Here is a 12,577-nt window from a genome sequence, read left to right as displayed (position 1 = left end):
TCTTTATAAACTGTTGATCAAGAACAGAGAATCCATAGATATTTATTATATGGGGAAATTGATGGGGTCACACAGCCACAGCCCCTGGGCCTCTCCCAACAGCTAAAGAGGAACATATCACAGTCCCTGGGCCTCTCCCAACAAGCTAAAGAGGAACATATCACAGCCCCTGGGCCTCTCCCAACAGCCAAAGAGGAACATATCACAGGCCCTGGGCCTCTCCCAACAGCTAAAGAGGAACATATCACAGCCCCCGGGCCTCTCCCAACAGCTAAAGAGGAACATATCACAGCCCATAGGCCTCTCCCAACAGCTAAAGAGGAACATATCACAGCCCCTGGGCCTCTCCCAACAAGCTAAAGAGGAACATATCACAGTAGCGACACATCGCTCAGCGCTGCCTTGACAGGCTCATAAAATGCCACTGTTGTTCCCCTGCCTGGAAACAAGATTAATTTTTGGTGAGATACATTTAGAGAGAAAAAAAGAGATTTTTGCAGCAATACTTTTTCTGAGATAGTTTAGTGTGTTGTTTGGCAGTCCCTTGTCTCGAACAGAAGTGGGAGAGTGATTTCAAACGGTTGTTGTTTTGCAATAGGATGTAAAATCCCATGTCGTTCTTCAAAAACCCTTTAAGCCCATTGCACATGCCTTGCTTCTGTGGATATTATGATGAGGATCTGACAGTATGAAAAGGCCACCTGATGAAGGCTGTTCATTCCTGTGTACGTAAGCATGCATGTGTTCATGTGCATGTGTGCTTGCGTGTGGTGGCGTAGTCAAATCATTTGCAGGCTACTCAAGATTTTATATCACTGCACAACACCAACCAGACTGCAAGACAAACATCTTACGTACAGATTCACTTCATTGCTGCTTTACTGAGAAGAGAGGAAGCGCAGTGCAAAACATGATTTAAAGTATCCCTCACATTTTTTCACAGCAATTTCAATCTTCTATCCAGCACTGTATTTCTCTCCAAAATATCATTTTGGCTCTCCTTTTATGATTGCCTCTTCCTTCCTTCGAAATTGCTAGTTTCCCTGTTTTATGATAGTATTTGTTGGGACAAGCAGGTCAAAACATGGGACTATTTATCAAGCCAAAAATGCAATATAAATAAGAGATGAGAGAGAACATGTAAATCAGAATCCCTGGTAACCAATTAAAATTGAGATAACTATTGTTATGGTTACCACAGATTGGCACATTCACAGTCGCTATGCCACAGTATAAGAAAGAGGGAACAGATGATGGATGATCAAATGCAGTCTCTCCAAATGATGTAAACAACGCTTACACTTGTAAGCATAAGTTCACTTCACAGCTCACTCCTTGTCCAGACTGAGGATTGTGACGCTGACTCAATAGCGAGGCAGCATCTGGAAATCCACCAAATTCAGGTATTTGGCTCCTGCTCCGGAGCTCTTAGCCAAGTAGTTTATTCACTCCCAGTGAGATGAATCAATCACCATGTTACAGAAATGATACAAGAGAGGGAATCAGTCCCTTCTAAAAGAGAGTTAAAGTAAATAAGCCGTTGACTCTGTACTGATGTATACCTGTGGGATGATTGTGAATGGTTCCCTACTTATTTTGTTGTCATTGGTTCCTTTCCTCAAAACCTACAGTATTTGCATTCACTTATAACAGTGTCTCCCAAAAGTACTGGAGTGCACTTCAGTGTCAGATAACGGACAGACGGAGGGCAGACAAAAAGAGAGAGAGAGAGAGAGAGAGAGAGAGAGAAATTTGGAGCGACACAGAGGGAAAGAGACAAAAATTATAGACAGTGACACAATGGAGAATTAAAAAAGAGAGAGGGGGGAGAGAGAGAGAAAGAGAGAGAAATACTTTTTAAAGTTTAATATTTACTGTTCATTTTTATTGTTGATTTCACTTTTGTTTATTATCTATTCCACTTGCTTTGGCAATGTAAACATACATTTCCTATGCCAATAAAGTCCTTCAATTTAAAATTTAAATTGAGAGAGAGAGAGAGAGAGAGAGAAAGAGAGAAAGAGAGAGAGGGGGGAAAGAAAGAGAGAGAGAGAAAGAGAGCATGAGAGAGAGAGAGAGAGAGAGAGAGAGAGAGAGAGAGAGAGAACATATAAATATATAGGAGAGAGGAGAGAGAGAGAGAGAGAGAGAGAGAGAGAGAAAGAGAGAAAGAGAGAGAGGGGGGAAAGAAAGAGAGAGAGAAAGAGAGCATGAGAGAGAGAGGGGGAGAGAGAGAGAGAGAGAGAGAGAGAGAGAGAGAGAGAGAGAGAGAGAGAGAGAGAGAACAGATAAATATATAGGAGAGAGAAGAAAGAGAGAAATGAAAATAGAGTTAGGGGGAGAAAGCATAGGAGAGACATGAGAGAGTTTAAGTGAGGGAGAGAGAGGAGAGGTAGAGAGAAGGTAAGGCATACCATGTTTTCCAGGTGAGCATTTAAATGCTAGACCTGTTGATGTGATGGAGTCAGCAGCAGAAAGACAGACAGAACTCAATGAATGAATCCGTGTGACGGGGTACTGGAGAGAGAGAAAGATACATTGTACTGTGGGACTAGAGAGAGAGAGAGAGAGACAGACAGACAGCGACAGACAGACAGACAGACAGACAGACAGACAGACAGACAGAAAGGATATGGAGTCACGTTAAATGAGTTGCAGATATCGGGCAGTGCCGAGCAGTCGGGAGGGAGAGACCGAGGGGAGGGGTGGAGAAATAGTAAGCAGGGAGGGAGAGTGAGTGAGTGAGTGAGTGAGTGAGAGAGAGAGAGAGAGAGAGAGAGAGAGAGAGAGAGGGAGGGAGAGAGAGAGAGAGAGAATCAAAGGATAAATCCTTACTACATAATGATTAGGACTCACAAGCCCTTCCTGTGACATGGAGTGTAGAAGCCAGGATTACAACGGGACAGAGTAAAGAGGCTACAGGCAACACAGGGGGAAGGAGGGACACAGGTGCAAGAAGAGGAAGGGGCACATGGGAACAACAAGTGCATTGAACACGGCCACTAAAGGTGTCAGGGATCCATGCAACAACCTGCATCAAGAGCGATTTGGAAGCTCACCGGCTGACCTGCTGCTGCTGTCCTCTGTCTGGGCCATCTGTCTGTGGGCGTTGGAGCTAGCAGACCCAAGCCCAGCATCTGGACAGCACTGTGTCTTACTTAATGGAGGGGCCAGCGTGCTGCTGGAGAGCAGGGGGAGCAACCGGAGGCTCAGGTTATCCTGCAGACATGAATTCGATGAGAAATTGACATATAGTTGATGAGTGTGTCATCAAAAAGATGGAGTACATCTGCTTATTTCAACTGGGCGAGACAGCAGTGGGCAGTGAGAGAAGGAAGAGGGCGTCGGGTGCAGAGTCTTGACTGTCGGAAGACGTGAAGAATTTCACTGAATCGACCACTTGTTTTCGGTTGTTTTTTTATGGCTCTAACTGCGTTATTGGGCCACTTCTGAGATATTTTCTCTTGGCCAGGAAGTGGATACAGATTAGATGTGTTATCAGAGGTGAGAGGCTGCTGAAGACCAGCCAAGACACAGCCAAGACACACACGCACACACACACACACACACACACACACACACACACACACACACACACACACACACACACACACACACACACCTATTCGGTATGCTTCATAACAATGAGTACATATATACGCTCTCTGCCCTATTGAGCACACACATACTCACATACTCGCATACAGACACAGCCCACCTCGCACAACGCTCGGGGACTTGTTACCGTAACAAACCTCTCTGGGGCTAGCTGTTCCAACTTCTATCCTCACACCTTACACCCCCCCCCCCCCCCCCCCCCCCACCCACACACACACACACCTCCCTTACCAGCAAGAGATAATGTGACCTTCTGCCAAAGTGCTGGAAACCATGCCACGGTCGCAGCGGGCTCCTCTGTTGCTACTGAAATAGACTCCAACAAGTGCCGAAAGGAAGGGAGCGGGGGAGTGAGGGAAGGGAGACAAGGGAAAAAAGAGAAGCAGGACAGCTGAAGCCACGGACACGGAATGAGCCGGTGGGAGCCAGGGCTGGATGCGGATTGCCAACGCAGGTAATGGATCACCTTCCCTTTCCCTTCCCCTACCACTGCCTAGCCTAGAGCTGTACCCAGACCCACCACACTTTACTGTCTCAGACTGCCTGCTTGTACCAGACAGAGAGGGGTCGGCTGGATTGAAATAATTCCATATAACAAATGTGATTGCAACGGGCTGCTGTCAATATTGTAATGTATCTCAGAAGTGAGGAGGCTGCTGCTTTGTCACAGGTGCTACATGTGTTTGTTTTGCTCTTCCAAAGTAAAGAGACGGTGTAGATAGCAGACCCATCCTCCTCCCACTCAAGTCAGATGAAATGTAATGCATGCTTGGAAGTTGAAACTAAATAAACCGTTTACTGTGAACTGTGGGGACTAGATCACAGGACCTGTGTAAGGCGTCAAAGGACTGGCTGTTGGCTGTGTGACCGTGTGGCAGTATGACTGTACCTGTGTGTCTGTGGCTGTGTGACCGTGTGGCAGTATGACTGTACCTGTGTGTCTGTGGCTGTGTGACCGTGTGGCAGTATGACTGTGCCTGTGTGTCTGTGGCTGTGTGACCGTGTGGCAGTATGACTGTGCCTGTGTGTCTGTGGCTGTGTGACCGTGTGGCAGTATGACTGCACCTGTGTGTCTGTGGCTGTGGGACCGTGTGGCAGTATGACTGTGCCTTTGTGTCTGTGGCTGTGGGATCGTGTGGCAGTATGACTGTGCCTGTGTGTCTGTGGCTGTGGGACCGTGTGGCAGTATGACTGTGCCTGTGTGTCTGTGGCTGTGGGACCGTGTGGCAGTATGACTGTGCCTGTGTGTCTGTGGCTGTGGGACCGTGTGGCAGTATTACTGTGCCTGTGTGTCTGTGGCTGTGGGACCGTGTGGCAGTATGACTGTGCCTGTGTGTCTGTGGCTGTGTGACCGTGTGGCAGTATGACTGTACCTGTGTGTCTGTGGCTGTGGGACCGTGTGGCAGTATGACTGTGCCTGTGTGTCTGTGGCTGTGAGACCGTGTGGCAGTATGACTGTGCCTGTGTGTCTGTGGCTGTGGGACCGTGTGGCAGTATGACTGTGCCTGTGTGTCTGTGGCTGTGGGATCGTGTGGCAGTATGACTGTGCCTGTGTGTCTGTGGCTGTGTGACCATGTGGCAGTATGACTGTACCTGTGTGTCTGTGGCTGTGTGACCGTGTGGCAGTATGACTGTGCCTGTGTGTCTGTGGCTGTGGGACCGTGTGGCAGTATGACTGTGCCTGTGTGTCTGTGGCTGTGGGACCGTGTGGCAGTATGACTGTACCTGTGTGTCTGTGGCTGTGGGACCGTGTGGCAGTATGACTGTACCTGTGTGTCTGTGGCTGTGCTTTACTTCACAGTGTCACAGAGGATTTGGCAAAGTTGATCGATTCATCATTATAAACAGGAAAAACAGAACAGCTGAGAAGGACTGCAGTTGTACACTGCATGCTGAAACTGCCAGAGAAATTGAATTGCCACTGAGGAGTGACTTTGGTCCTTTGGGACAGGAGAGTGAATGAGACTTCTGTAATTATACTAGCATCCATCCCAGTGCTTAAGTTTCATGAATACAGAGCAGTTCCTTGACGTTCTGTAGACAAACTCTACCTGTCAATTGTCTTCTGTTATGGCACTCCCACCCTGCGTTTGTATTTCAACTGAAGGAAGAAGAGAAAGATGAAGAATGAAATAATGAATGAAAGAAAGAAAGAGAGCGAGAAAGAGGGAGAGAGAAAGAGAAAGAGAGGGAGAGAGAGAGAAATATTTATTAGAAAGTGCCTTGATGGCATAGTTTGTGAGGACAGTGGCTGTCATTCAGCCCTGTCTTGAAGGGCATTTCAAAAGTGTATTCCGGTGTGGACACAGTTATCAATCCCAAATGTTCTATCTCTGTTTCTCAACCTCCTACACAGGACATGTTCAGTCACTTTCATTTAAGACACATGTCAAATCGTTCACAATTTGCTTGTTAAATTGATTGTTGAAATGTGATTGTTAAACGGACTACGTTATTCAAACTACAATGACCGTATCCACAACAACGTTCAAGGTCAGATACCGGTGAGAGAACCCCAAGCAGGGAGAACTTGTCAACGTGGATATCCATATACACTGTATGAACCCCGTTAGGGTTTCCTGTAAGACAGTGGCACTGCTCTGAACAAAGACATTAAAAAACAAGATCAACCACCCGGTTTTATCATTTTTGGGGGAGGCATTTTTCACCTGAGTGCTTCCGAGACCATTTCCTAATACCTGTGGTATTTTTAGACCAGCTGGAGTGTGTGTGAGCCTGGTTCTAACCAAGGCAGATTGTCTAGTTCCATGCATGGCCAAGCATTACCTGCCTAACAGGTTGGAGATTTGTATGCCAACATAGCACATTGGCATTATGCATTACTGTGTCTACCTTTTCAAGTTTCACTTGGGAGAGAAAAATGTGTGAGCAGAATTAAATAATGTATTATAAACAGTAGACAGCTTAGCACCGGTTGTTCCAGTGAAAAATGGCTGTTCATTATGTTATTCCTTCCATATCGTGGTTTCCCTGATGAGATGTATAGTGAATAAGGGTGTGTGTGTGTGTGTGTGTGTGTGTGTGTGTGTGTGTGTGTGTGTGTGTGTGTGTGTGTGTGTGTGTGTGTGTGTGTGTGTGTGTGTGTGTGTGTGTGTTTTAGCGTCAGTGTGTGAGTGAGTGCTTGTGTGTGCATCTGTGTGTGTGTGTGTAAGCACGCACGTGTGTGTGCATCTGTGTGTGTGTGTATTCCATGCTGTGTGATGGACCAGTTCTAGAAGAGGAGAGCCAGCATACCCAGGGATCAATGCATCTGTTCCCCTGTCACACAGAGCCTTGCTACCAACGATGGGACGATCTCATCTGCTAACCCTCTCCCCCCCAACACACACACACACACACACACACACACACACACACACACACACACACACACACACACACACACACACACACACACACACACACACACATTCTGACTCACCAACGAACAGAGGCACACACACTCAGTCGATCCATCCTACCATGGGAGACCAAAATGTACAATATCTCACCTGTCTACTTGTATATTGTTTTTGGAGTCCTTTTTTAAAAGAGGCTTTTAGGGTTGAAAATATCCTGACGTCCCCAACCTTGAGTGACACTATAGAGCAGGGCAACATAGGGTTAAACCCTGAAGGACACGGGACTGGGGGAGGGGCGTACAGTAGGTCACCTAGAGAATAAATCAAATCAGCAATCAAGCCCGAGATGTTTTTAACTGATGCTGGGCTTAATCCAGCCATCCTCCACTACATCACACAGTCATACTCAAACACTATTACACACACATCACTGCACACAGAAAGGGTTCGCCAATGTTTACACTTAACTTTCTCTTTAGCTGTGTAGTTTAGTCTCATAGAGCACAAACATGAGGATAATCACAGCATAATCACAGCATTCTCCACTGGGTGTTTGTCCTGCTTTAATGGTGCGTGCATGTGCACCTAATCTGTGCATATGAAACAGTATAGCTTCCGTCCCTCTCCTCGCCCCTACCTTGGCTCGAACCAGGGACCCTCTGCACACATAGACAACAGCCACCCTCGAAGCATCGTCACCGATCGCTCCACAAAAGCCACGATCCTTGCAGAGCAAGGGGAACAACTACTTCAAGGTCTCAGAGCGAGTGACGTCACCGATTGAAACGCTACTAGTGCGCACCCCGCTAACTAGCTAGCCATTTCACATCAGTTACACATACATGCTGAAGGTGAGTCTGTGGGGAGAAAGAAAAAGTTGGTTCCAGTCTAAAACAACTGTTCTCATTGGTCAGTTGTGAAATGTGCACTCTGTCTGGTCTGAGCCAAACTAGGAGACCCTCACCAAGTCCCATTAGCTGGCTGTTTGTTCCCTCCCATCCCAGTGTGTCTCCAATGACCTCCAGAGCTCTTGTCTCAGGATTAGCTGCTGCTTCGTCAGCTGTCCAGCCTACCCCACGACACTCAGAGCTGATCAACTTAATGAAATGGTAGAGCTATCAGTCCTCAACCCATCCTCACCCAGTCTCCCCCTGTCCCTCCACACAGCAACACATCCCTCAACTCTGAGTGGAGAAAGGGCATGGAGAAGGGTGATAGGAGGGAGGTGGAGACAGAAGGCTGGTAAAATGACACGGGGCCTTTATACCTGAACAAACAAACAAGACACACACATGCATGAGATGCAAATTGATCAAGCCACAGGGACCAGCCAGACAAGCACACACTGAGCAGTAAACAATTTACTGCAGGGGGAAGGTGGCTTCATACCAGAGCAATCGAGCCAACGTCAAAGAAGTAGTAAATTCCACCCAGAACCAACGACGCTGCGTCGTCACGTAATCCTTCCAGTGATATATGGCCCTCATAAAGTAGGGAATAATTAGGGCACCATACATGTTGAGAAACACATGAACTGTAACAGTTATATGTGTTTGCTGCCTGGTGTGTATGTTATAGTATGCCCCTGCAGCACTCACATAGCAGGGGGTACAGGTCTCCGGTGATATTTTAAAGGGGAATTTAGAGGCTGGCTTCAGTCAGTGTCGTTCTCCTCCAGAAGTTTATTGCCGCTGTACTGCTTCACGGGCAACAGAGACTCCGGTCCCCATTTGTATTCAGGGTGCAGTGCTGTGTGCACCTTGTCTAACGTCCTGTCGCTGTTGAAAAGGAAAACTGACACAATGTTGCCTGGCTGGGGGAGCAGAGCGGTGTCTTCTCATCTCTCTCTCTCTCTCTCTCTCTCTCTCTCTCTCTCTCTCTCTCTCTCTCTCTCTCTCTCTCTCTCTCTCTCTCTCTCTCTCTCTCTCTCTCTCTCTCCCTCTCTCTCTCTCTCGGACACTGACACCCACCTTAGATCGTATGAGTGTGCATCTGTGAGAATGTGTATGTGTGATTTGTAATGGGTAAAAAATGTAGTAGCCTAATTGCCATCTATTCACGCTTGTTGTGTCGCACATAATATTTCACAATTACAACTACAAACTTAGATACCATTCCTGAGAATTGATGTGCTGCTTATTGCAATTAGATATCGATGCCATGGCTGTCCACGTCAAAATATAAAGAACATCACTAATTCCATTTGAACAGCTTGGAGTGGGCATGATTCATTTATATGAATCAGGTTTGGGGTTCTGTGAGGCAGCCTTGGCAAAGTGACACCACAAAGTTGGAGTTTTGGGCAAAATAAGTCCCTCAGGGCTCATTTAAAGAACTTAATAAGGGTACATTCAGTTTATCAGTACCTTCAGTTTGTTTGGCACCAACACTGTCACTTCAATCAATACTTTAGCTCCACTGAAAACGTATAAAAGTCAGATGCTTTACGACTATAGCTTTCATGGGTTTCTGTAGAACAGCATTTGTAACCATGTGTATGAGAAGAATCTGATAGCTTTGACATGGATTTGGCCCAGTTTGGCATGTTAGTGAGATGTCAGGGAGAGAGGCGGAACTTAGTGTTGTCGCTGGTCTCAGCACATGGCAACACAATGTTTAAAGCAGCAAACACTCGATGGGATGGTAACTGTATAGTATACTGTACCCCAGAGGTAGATTAGAAAACAAAGTGGTATGTTCATACGTGGGTTAGTGCTTGTGTGAAGGGTCTGTCAGGGCGGATGGGTGGGCAGCAGCCAGCAAGTCATCTGTCAGAGCAGGATGGTGACATCTGGACCGGGAGGGGATTCTCCCATCTCCATCGTCAGCCATGGACCTCGGCTTAACCAGGGTTTTATCCTGATCTCTGCTCGACATACCATACGGACACACATGAGGGCCACAGACAGCACGGCCAAAGGACAGGACTACAACCCAAAGCTTACACCACCATGACCATGTCGACCCAAACGTTTCTTACTTGACACTGTGATTTACAGTGCCTTCAGAAAGCATTCACACATCCTTGACCATTTCCACATTTTGTTGTGTTACAAAGTGGGATTAAAATAGATTTAATTAGGATTTTATTGACAAAGATCTTCACAAAATAACATTTTAACGTTTTTTTTTATGAATGGAAAATTAAACACTAACATATCTTGATTAGAAAATTATTCAACCCCCTGAGTCAATACAGGTTAGAATCACCTTTGGCAGCGATTACAGCTCTGGACACCTGAATTGTACAATATTTCCCATTATTCTTAAAGGAATTCTTCAAGCTCTGTCAAGTTGGTTTTTGATCATTGCTAGACAGCCATTTTCAGGTCTTGCCATAGATTTTCAAGACAATTTAATTCAAAACTGTAACTAGGCCACTAGCAATGCCGTCTTGGTAAGCAACTCCAGTGTATATTTGGCCTTGTGTTTTAGGTAATGCTGAAAGGTGAATTTGTCTCCCGGTGTCTGTTGGAAAGCAGACTGAACCAAGTTCTCCTCTAGAATTTTGCCAGTGCTTAGCTCTCTTCTGTTTATTTATCCTAAAAAACTCTCTAGTCCTTTCCAATGACAAGCATACACCTAACATTATGCAGCCACTACCATGCTTGAACATATGAAGAGTGGTACTCAGTGATGTGTTGTGTTGGATTTGCCCCAAAGATAACACTTCGTGTTCAGGACAAAAAGTAAATTTTTTTGCAGTTTTACTTTAGAACCTTATTGCAAACAGGATGCATGGAACCTTGAGGAACACCAAAATGTACAGTTGTTTGTCAGAGGACAAACCATCCACAGAGACAAACTGATATTTTCCGACAGATAAGATCTAAACCAGGCCAGAACTTGTCCGTGTAGACCAATTTGGGTTTCCAATCTCTCCAAAAGAATGTGGTGATCGATGGTATCAAAAGCAGCACTAAGGTCTAGGAGCACGAGGACAGATGCAGAGCCTCGGTCTGATGCCATTAAAAGGTAATTTACCACCTTCACAAGTGCAGTCTCAGTGCTATGATGGGGTTTAAAACCAGACTGAAGCGTTTCGTATACATTGTTTGTCTTCAGGAAGGCAGTGAGTTGCTGCGCAACAGCTTTTTCTAAAATGTTTGAGAGGAATGGGAGATTCGATATAGGCCGATAGTTTTTTATATTTTCTGGGTCAAGGTTTGACTTTTTCAAGAGAGGCTTTATTACTGCCACTTTTAGTGAGTTTGGTACACATCCGGTGGATAGAGAGCTGTTTATTATGTTTGACATAGGAGGGCCAAGCTCAGGAAGCAGCTCTTTCAGTAGTTTAGTTGGAATAGGGTCCAGTATGCAGCTGGAAGGTTTAGAGGCCATGATTATTTTCATCATTGTGTCAAGAGATAGAGTACTAAAACACTTGAGTGTCTCCCTTGATCCTAGGCCCTGGCAGAGGTGTGCAGACTCAGAACAACTGAGGTTTGGAGGAATACGCAGATTTAAAGAGGAGTCCGTAATATGCTTTCTAATGATCATGATCTTTTCCTCAAATAAGTTAATGAATGTATCACTGCTGAAGTGAAAGCCACCCTCTCTTGGGGAATGCTGCTTTTTAGTTAGCTTTGCGACAGTATCAAAAATACATTTTGGATTGTTCTTGTTTTCCTCAATTAAGTTGGAAAAATAGGATGATCGAGCAGCAGTGAGGGCTCTTCGATACCGCACGGTACTGTCTTTCGAAGCTAGTCTGAAGACTTCCAGTTTGGTGTGGTGCCATTTCCTTTCCAATTTTCTGGAAGCTTGCTTCAGAGCTCGGGTATTTTCTGTATACCTGGGAGCTAGTTCCTTATGACAAATGTTTTTAGTTTTTAGGGGTGCGACTGCATCTAGGGTATTGCGCAAGGTTAAATTGAGTTCCTCAGTTAGGTGGTTAACTGATTTTTGTCCACTGACGTCCTTGGGTAGGCAGAGGGAGTCTGGAAGGGCATCAAGGAATCTTTGGGTTTCTAGCACGGCTTTTGATGATCCTTGGTTGGGGTCTGAGCAGATTATTTGTTGCAATTGCAAACTTAATAAAATGGTGGTCCGACAGTCCAGGATTATGAGGAAAAACAATAAGATCCACAACATTTATTCCATGGGACAAAACTAGGTCCAGAGTATGACTGTGGTAGTGAGTAGGTCTGGAGAAATGTTGGACAAAACACAATGAGTCAATGATGGTTCCGAAAGCCTTAATTATACCTGGATAATTATTTACGTCATAAAGGAAAACGTCCCTAGGAACAGATTTGACAGCTTGTTACACAAAGGAAAAGGGGCTGGGTTGAGTGAAAGAGTGGGAAGACAGGAACAAAGGTGAAGCTGTGCTATCGTAAATACAGTATCTTATGCATTCTAAATTAAGAAAAGGAAAATGCAATAAATATTTACTCTGAGCTGCGCTTCAGTAGGTTGGTGGTAGATGGAAGACCTTGTTGCCAAACCGAGTCCTCTGTCCTTTGAAGAATGGTCACTTGGATATGTTGTAGTAACGTCGTTGTGTGGTAGATGGGATACTCTGTCTGTTCCTTTCTAACCTGCGTTTGCAGCTGCGGTCGCTAACTCAACGGCTAGGAGGTATCACTTCTGTT

General features: G+C 45.6%; 1 protein-coding gene across 1 annotated transcript in view; it reads left to right on the top strand.

Moving 5' to 3' along the window:
* The first annotated feature begins 3,936 nt into the window (after positions 1-3,936).
* Positions 3,937-12,577, top strand: part of LOC139422296 (glutamate receptor ionotropic, NMDA 2C-like) — a 73,820-nt gene continuing 65,179 nt past the window's right edge. The window contains exon 1 of the mRNA XM_071173486.1: positions 3,937-4,072. The gene's annotated coding sequence lies outside the window, so the exon portion shown is untranslated. The remainder of the gene's footprint in view (positions 4,073-12,577) is intronic.

Source organism: Oncorhynchus clarkii, chromosome 12, assembly GCF_045791955.1.
Source record: "Oncorhynchus clarkii lewisi isolate Uvic-CL-2024 chromosome 12, UVic_Ocla_1.0, whole genome shotgun sequence".
Lineage (NCBI taxonomy): Eukaryota > Metazoa > Chordata > Actinopteri > Salmoniformes > Salmonidae > Oncorhynchus > Oncorhynchus clarkii.
This window is presented reverse-complemented; position numbering and strand designations above follow the sequence as displayed.